This window comes from Cyprinus carpio, chromosome B3 (assembly GCF_018340385.1).
Source record: "Cyprinus carpio isolate SPL01 chromosome B3, ASM1834038v1, whole genome shotgun sequence".
In the NCBI taxonomy this organism is placed as follows: Eukaryota; Metazoa; Chordata; class Actinopteri; order Cypriniformes; family Cyprinidae; genus Cyprinus; species Cyprinus carpio.
The window spans coordinates 29,524,913-29,533,920 of NC_056599.1; the positions used below are offsets into that span (position 1 = coordinate 29,524,913).

The 9,008-nt window shown below is 36.8% G+C and overlaps 1 pseudogene; it reads left to right on the forward strand.

Annotated features, from left to right (window-relative positions):
- Window positions 1–314: 314 nt before the first annotated feature.
- LOC109076673 lies at window positions 315–4,639 on the forward strand (annotated as a pseudogene).
- Window positions 4,640–9,008: the final 4,369 nt, after the last annotated feature.

The window sequence follows — 9,008 nt, forward strand, 5'->3', positions numbered from 1 at the left end:
TATCTTTACAGATCATCTTTATGCACCAAGAGCTTTTAACACTCCAAAGAGAAAGGAAAAATTGAAATCGCATCATATTAAAGTAGTTAGCCTATAAGTTAAGAACAGAGCAGTAGTCCTATGAAAAAATATGGATGAAGAACGGTAACAGAACAGTAAGAAAGGACGATAGGTGAAACTTAAAACCAATTTAAAAACACACACACACACACACACACACACACACACACTGAAATTACAGTTTTAGTTGTCGGGGGCATTTAATGTGGTTACCATGTCGTGAGGTAAACGCTTGCACATCCGATAGATGGCGCTGTTGTGCCACTGAATTAATGCGCGTCTTCACTGGAGACTTGGAAGGACAGAGCCTACTTATCTTGCTATCGTTTTAAAGCGGCTTTGATGTATTCTTTACCCAGACCCTCCTAATGCCATCAATTCTCCAAAAGTCCGATATAGAGACACTGTTTTAGATATTTCAAAACTGAGATTTCAGACTGTCGCGATCGTTTGAGGATTTTAAGGCCGTGTAAGTGCACTGTATCGCAGACCCTAGTCAGCCTCCGGCATCACATAAACATGGATCGACACGACTCGACGTTTGGAGTGCAGCTCTTCATTTATGATCTGTCGAGGGGAATGGCCCGACAGCTAAGCCCTATAATGTTAGGTGAGTGATGCAGTATATCTGTACCGTTATATTGGTGAGGGCCCCGAAATTTCCAATCCTACCATGAAGAAGGTTTAGCTCATTTATATTAGCCTACGTCCATCGTACTGTCGTTGCCTGGTTATCTTCCAATGAGAAATCTTGGCTACTGAATATTAATGACCTGATTCTAACGTTGATTGGCAGCCTTCCAATTACGACGACTTGGTTCATGATTATTAATAAAGAAATACTGACGTTGCGTCGTTACTATCCAATAGCGAATAGCTTGCGTATGAATATTTAAAAGATGCCGTCACGGTCCTAGGATTTGTAAATTCGCGTCCGATTACAGCTGGTCGACGAAAACACTTTTATCAACAAAATATTTTATTCACATAACCGTGACATCTATATTCATCGAGACCAGTTTATCCGGTGCTCTCAGTTATCTAGAATTATTTATAAAGAACAAACTGTTTAAGAACACGATGTTCTTTATTGTGATTAATCGTGTCACGTGCTGAAGGTAGCAATTATAGTCATCAAGGTTCATTAAATGTAACATATTGTAACTGTTTGAGTGGTTCAAACCACAACAGTCCTAATATTATATGTTAATAATAATAATAATAATAATAATAATAATAATAATAAAGATATTTTATCATTTATGAGGAACAAATGTGATAGCTCTAATTCTATAATTGTATGATTTTAGTGGTTCATTCTAATTATATATTTTTATTATTTGTAAAAAAGTTTTATTTGTTTCAGGAAAAGAGGTTGATTTGTTTTGTTTATTGTTGTTATGTTTTTTGGTTTATACTTTTTATGGATAATTGGTATAAATTTTTATTTATTTATATATATATATATATATATATATATATATATATATATATATATGCTTTTCTTGTATGATCATGTCAACGCAGGCACACATCTATAGTGATCTACGGAGAGGAATTCTTCTATGGTGGTGCCGGGATCTCTAGTTGCCCACCGGTAAAATCTCAGCCCTTTACAACACTTAGTACTCAAGATAGGAGAATCACTTCAAAACATAGCCCCAAAATGTACTCCGTGTACTTCATGTTGTGCTGTTTGTGAGCCCTTTATGTTTATTGCCATTCATTTGATGCTTTTAACATCTTAGCACATTGGCCTTGCAGCATTATTGTCCTTAAGAGGTACATTAATTCTAGGGCGGCAGTATGTAGCACACACTGTGTATGAGTGTTTACAGGGCGGGACGATGCTCGGACCTCCGGACACAGTGGTGGAGCTGGGAAACACTGAGGTGACAGAGGAGATCTTTATGGATTATCTGTCCTCACTTGGAGAAACAACATATAGGTGAGTGCATCTTTGATGGTTGTTTATCACTCAAAATAAAAATTGGCCTTTCTTCAGGTACAGTATAAGGTCTATAAAGTTCTTGTACTGTACAAACATGTGCTTTATATGCTTTGCTTGCATTTTGTAGGCCTCTGAAATCTCTTGTCTCTATCTCTTTCTGCAGTGGTGACAAGTACAGATTGTTTGAACACAACTGTAACACGTTCACTAACGAGGTGGCCCAGTTTCTCACTGGCAATAAAATTCCCTCCTATATCACAGATCTGCCCTCCGAAGTGCTCTCCACGTGAGTATGCTAAACATAAACCTGCTCACATACATGCTTACGTATTTCAAGAAGATTTCCCGTGTTATTTTTACTTCCACTTGACAGGTAAATATTTAGTAACTGCGTCCAGAGAATAAATAAATAGCTTGAGCTCGGCACTGTAGGTTTTTGTTTCGAAGTTGTGAATAAAACATAATCATGAATAAACCAAGGTTATTGGAGTACGTTTTACAAGAAAATTCAACGTGTTAAATGAATCTTTGTTGTCAAAAGATACTGTTTGGCAAAAGTATAAACACAAAACAGAATTAATGCATTATTGTAATATAACTTTGAGGAGAAAGTGCTTAAATGTACAGAAAATAATGTGGGAAATCTTAAAGAGACACTCTCGGGTCGTTCCAGACTTGTGTGACTTGTATTTTGTGATGCAATAAATATTTAATATAAAGATTTTATCCATACAATTAAAAGAATAGTTCATCCAAAAATGAAATTTTGCTGAAAATGTACTCACCTTCAGGGCATCCAAGATGTAGATGAGTTTGTTTCTTCATCAGAACAGATTTGGAGAAATGTATCATTACATCACTTGCTCACAGTCATTGATGGACTGGAGATGTGTGGGTTACTTGTAGATTATGGTGATGTTTTTATCAGCTGTTTGGACTCTTATTCTGATGGCACCCATTCACTGCAGAGGATCTATTGTTGATGTAAATTACTCCAAATCTGTTCTGATGAAGAAACATCCAAACTCATCTACATCCTGGATGGCCAAAAAGCAAGTACATTTTCAGGAAATTGTAATTTTTTTTGTTGAACTGTTCCTTCAAAGTCAGAAGAGTCCAAAACAACATTGTATTCCAATGACTTTCACTGTATAGACAACAGCCACTAAGACATTTTTAAAAATGTAACATTGAATGACAGCATTTTCATTTTTGGACGGACTCTCCATTTAATTGGCCTAAAAATAGGCTTAATTTTTATATATTGTTTTTCTAGTGAGATGTGACCTTGATCGTGTTTTTGTGAGATTCACCCATTTGTGATTGCATAACTGTGATGTTCTCTAGTTTTCAGCGGTCACATTTCCAATCCAAAATTTATGTAAGAAGATCTGTGTGATTTTCACAGTACTTTATGCTCTCTCTTTCTCACTCAGGCCATTTGGTCAGGTGTTGCGGCCAATCCTGGACTCGATACATATTGCCCCTCCAGGCGGAAACGTGATCAGCAGCCAAAATAATCATAGCTAGATCAGCTTTGTAATCTCTCTCACACACACACCTACACACGCAATAATTCACACATACGCTGTTTATACACACACATTTGCCCTGTTGAAAAAAGGAAGTTGGCTCATAACATCTCGTTCAAGAGCACTGAACAAACTTTCATCAGTTCTGGTCCATATTCACAGTTGCCCAGATAGTTTTACTTAAAGTGTTTCATGCACAAGGTCCCAGGTCATTCTTTCCAGATCACCGATGGTTCATATTTTTCAGTGTTGAGTTCTTGGTTTCTATGGTTTTCATTTTAATATGCATCTTTACTTTGTATCTCTACAGCCCACCACATGCAAAGGTCATTTGTTGTTTGTTGATGACAATCCAGCTTTTTTTTTTTCCTGTTGTTAGTTTTTATTCCTTTCACATAATTTCATGCTGTTTTTTTCCCCCAATAATATGTCTGTTGATATGTATTAATATTGGAAAGCCAAAAGGTTCAAAGACTATCTTTAATTTTATTCTTAACATATATTTATTTATTTTTTGTGAGTGACTTTGTGACAAAGAATATAATTCTATAATATGACTTGCATTCTGAAGAAATGACTAAATGTGAATGAATGGACCATGATACATGTGGCTCAGATTCAGAGAGAAATATATGTATCTGTGCTTTTGTCATGGCAGCTTGGGCACAAGTAACATTTTAATTGGAATAACATGTAAAGTACAAATTATTTATACATGTTATGCTTAAGGTAGATGTTGTCCCTTCCATTTATTAAACTAGCTGAATGCTTTTATATTTGCTTTATGCTAATTTTTCTTTTCATGAAAGGAAAGTTTGCTGCTGTTGTCAGTGTTATATGGTTGAATGTGTCTTTGTTATTGGTATTTATTAACATATTCCTATTTTAAATTAGTTTATTTATTGAGCACAAGTGATAATGTAATATTCAGAGATGTTTGATGAAAGACTATTGCAACTCTTATTTTGTTTTCATGCTGTTGTCATTGTCAAATAGTTGCTGCAGACCCTAAACTGCACTGATTGTTTTGAGCTTTATACTCATGTTTTAATGGAAATCTCATCTCATTAAAGAACCAGCACTGAGTCTATATAAAGATGTGTGTGTGTGTATGTTCTTATCCTCACTTTTCTTCAGTCTAAACATAGACAAAGTACATGACACTAAATGTAATAATGTAAAAATCCAGTCTTACTTTGAAATTGACAGTTCACGATACTGAAATGAAACAACTAAAAACAGAACTGTAGGTCCACTGATAAAAAAATATTTTTTAAATATATATATATATATATATGTATATATATATATATATATGTATGTATGTAGGTATGTATGTATGTATACACACACAAATCTAAAAATAATAGCATGAAACCACTGATCTAGATCAGTGCATGAAACCCATAATACAACATATTAATTATATTTAGTCTTACCAGAAAAAAAATGATCATCCATGTGTGAAGAATACATCTGACAACGTGAAAAGGGAGACGTTTTAAAAAAGTGTGCTACCCTAGAAAAACACCAGATGGAGATATTACACAAAGCAATGCTGTTGTGTAAATAAAACAATCGGGAGGCAGGATGGCTAAGTAACACTTTTCCTTATTTGCGGTCATAAATCCAGTTTCAGGGATTTTATACCAAATCACATGACCCGACCAGTTTATTTATTTATTTATTTATTTATTAAAAATGAATAGCCTGTCATTACTCACCCTCAAGTTGTTCCAAATCTGTATGAATTTATTTCTTCAGCTATACACTTCCTGGTGCCCACTGATTTCCATAGTATTCCATTTTTGGGTAATGTATTCCTTTAACTCCACTCACTCATTATCCTCCAAGTCCAGAAACCATATATTAGTTATAAATTAGGCAATTTAGTAAAATAAATGATTAAACTGTATCTATCTAGAAACTTTCATTGACAACAAATTCCATGAGAGGAAAACTGCTGTTCTTTAAAGGGGTCATTTAATTAAAATCAACATTTTATTTGGCCCTTTGACTTGAAAGATTCAGTGTGCTATAAAAATGTAGGGTGCATCTCAATCAGCTCCCTTGTTCTGTAGTCAGGGCACTGATCAGGGAGTAGACCATTTTAAGGGCTGTCTAAATCGCAAAATCCTTCCAGTGCACTGGAACGTTTGCTCCCTGAAAAATCCCACAATGCACCGCAAAATCTAGGGAGCATCACTGCTCACTATGTTCCCTTACTGGAAATAACATCACATTTTAGAAGCATGAAACATAAACCACACGAGTCAACTCGATAAATATAATGACATGCGATAGAAGATTTGAAAAGACAGACCGTTTTTAGTTTATTTCAACATAAACACACATCGCTGGACAGATAATGAACACATCTAATTATCATTTATAATTAATAATCTGCAGAAATGTTGCAAGAACATGTAACAGAATGATGTGTTTAAAGAGAATAAAAATAATATAAAAATGAGATTGGTCCTGCCTGTTGTTTATTAATTCCAGTGATGACGTTCTGCTATGTTGTCCGTTGACACTGTACCTAATCATGTCACTGGAATTCGACTGATCACTGTCCCAATGTGCAATGAGTCAGGGAGCTTACCAGTGGGTACAAGATCTACTGATTCACGAGCTCGGGAGCTAGGGAACTGATTGAGACGCACCCATACTTTCAGAATTCCAAACTTCATCCCCGGGTTAGGGGTGTGTGGAAGTTATAGTGATTCATGAGCTCGGGAGCTCTGAACTTCTGCAAAGGTCTGATGTCAGACAGATACATTAACAAACACAATAATATGTGTATATATATACACCGGGGATTTAAAAAAAGGCCATTCAACCGAACCCGGGATTTAAGAGTCCAAATCTTCAGTTCTCATTCTGCTAGATCCAAAGCCCCTTTAAGACATGTCACTTGGGGCCATCTTTGAAACGCCTCTCGGGCATGCAAGTGCAACTCCTATCTCACTGAATAGGGAAACATCAAGTTCTCCAAAACTGTTCACTAAGCTTACGATTAAATTTCATATTTGAAATCACCAAAGAAATCTGACAACAACTGTATCATAAATGTTGTTTCTTTTTAACAAATAGCATTAAAAAAAGCTTCTTCTTTTTAGGTTAAGATCAGCCAGTACGCATGCACAGTCCTAAGCACACGTCTCAAAACGCTAATTATTTCTATAGCAACCGGGAATTTTAACGGCAGGAGCTCGGGAGCTAGGGAACTGATAGAGACGCACCCATACTTTCAGAATTCCAAACTTCATCGACTGAGCGGCCATATTGAGCGTTGCATTTTTCCCCATTCAAACCTATACGAGTGACATGTCTTGGGTATTCTATAGTCTTTGGCTAGATCTATCTGCTGCTCTTGACACTGTAAAGGGTCATGAAACCCCAGAATACTTTTTCAGAGAATTAAGCAGAGGTGTTTGTGTTGCACATAGAAGACCATGTTAGCATCTATTAATTTTAATTGTTAGAGAAAACTGGTTATTTTAAGTTTTTTTTGCGCTATTTTCATCTTCCACGTTTAAAATCTACATCGTGTTGACGTCACAATTTGTGACGTGGCAATGGACTATAGTACATCGATGACGCATCTGTGTCTATTACATTATTCATGAAACTGCGTAATCTTATCCTATGAGAAGATGCTTTGCTTAATTATTCATGATTTGCTATGACAGATGCTTTAGACTGCGAGACTGCGTACATTAACTGAGAGAAACATTCATGGATCAAATGAGAGTGTTTGTTTTTGCGTTCTGAACAAACGCGATTCATTTACTTTGTGAGTGTAACCGTTTTTACAGCTCCATGACACAACCCATCAAAAGGCTTATATAAACGCTGCAGAATAAGCCTAAAGTTATCAGAGGTGCAACAGCGCATTCATATATACGTTTTCGATGCAAATGGCTGTGCATTTATTTGTGTTTTTAACTCGATGGGAGCGAAATTAAATTGTCTGAATTGGAAGCTGGGCATCGCTGGAACTGCACTTCGCTCTTTTGAGTCTTACCTCACAGGTAGGTACTTCAGATTTGCTTGGGGAGGAGATTATCCAGATCACATTAACTGGTTACTGGGGTTCCTCAGGGATCAGTTCTCGGACCCATCCTCTTCTCATCATAAAGGCACATGATTTTTCCTACCATTGCTATGCTCATGACATGCATCTCTACCTCTCATTTAAACCAGATGATCCAGTGGTACTTGCTCAGATCTCTGATGGAGCTTCTCATCTCAACCAGTTTACCATCCAGCTATGCTCATCAATGATAATCCCATTGGTCAGGAATCTTGGGGTGATCCTTGAAGATAGGTGACCTTTAAAGGGATCATTGGATGCGACATGCACTTTTACAAGTTGTTTGAACTGAAATGTGTACTGGCAGTGAGTGTACACAACCACCCTCTAAGGATAAAGATCCACCCAGAATGTCTCCTAAGTAATCGAGGTGGTCTGATGTTGGATGTAATAATGAACATAGCAGACATCATTTACTTTTGACATCTGAGACGAAGTGGATTACTTCTGTTTTTAAAGGGAATGCACCGATCTAACTAAATGTGTTCACAAGAATCATTAGTGATCCAGCTTTACCTCCAGAAGAAGTGAGAGTAAGGTTTTTGAAATTAATTTTTGCAAATTGCCTTTACTAATAATGTTCTAGTTAGCAAGTTTCATGATGAATGCGACAAAAGTTTACCGTCTCTCAGAGAGCGGCTCGGAAGAGAGGGGCGGGGAGAGCAGAGCTCATTTGCTTTTAAAACGACATGCAATAAAACAGTGTGCTAAAGACAGAGCTATTTTTGACAGGGTAAAAACAGTGTTGTTTTACACTACCATTGAGAAATTTTAACCAAACTATGTTACAGACTTTTCATAAAGACACTAAAAAATCATATCAGCTTGTGGAAAATGGGCATTCATTGACCCCTTTAAAGAAAATATTGCAAAAACAACACGATCATGCAGGTTTGCACTACACAACATTAGAAAGAACATGCAACACAGCTTCTTGTCCAGCCCCTCATCATTTCTAGGTAGGACTATTGCAATGCTCTTCTGACTGGACTTCCAACATGTGTAATGAAACCTTTGCAAATGATTCAGAATGCAGCAGCACAATTTGTTTTCCATGAGTCCAAGAGAGCCGATATCACACCACTTCTCATCTCTCTGCACTGGCTTCCAGTCATGGCTCACATTAAGTTCAAGGCTTTGGTGCTTGCCTACAGAACAGCCATTGGCTGGCACCCTCCTACCTCCACTCTCTGCTATGTCTATATCCTGTACAAAAGCCTGAGGTCGGTAAGCGAGGATGTTTTCAAGGACGTTTTCTTTCACCATTCCTTGCTGGTTTAATGACCTGCCTTACTCTGTCCAAACAGCCTGATCCCTCCAATTTCCAAGAAACAAATGAAAACTCTGTGAGCATCTAACTGCATCC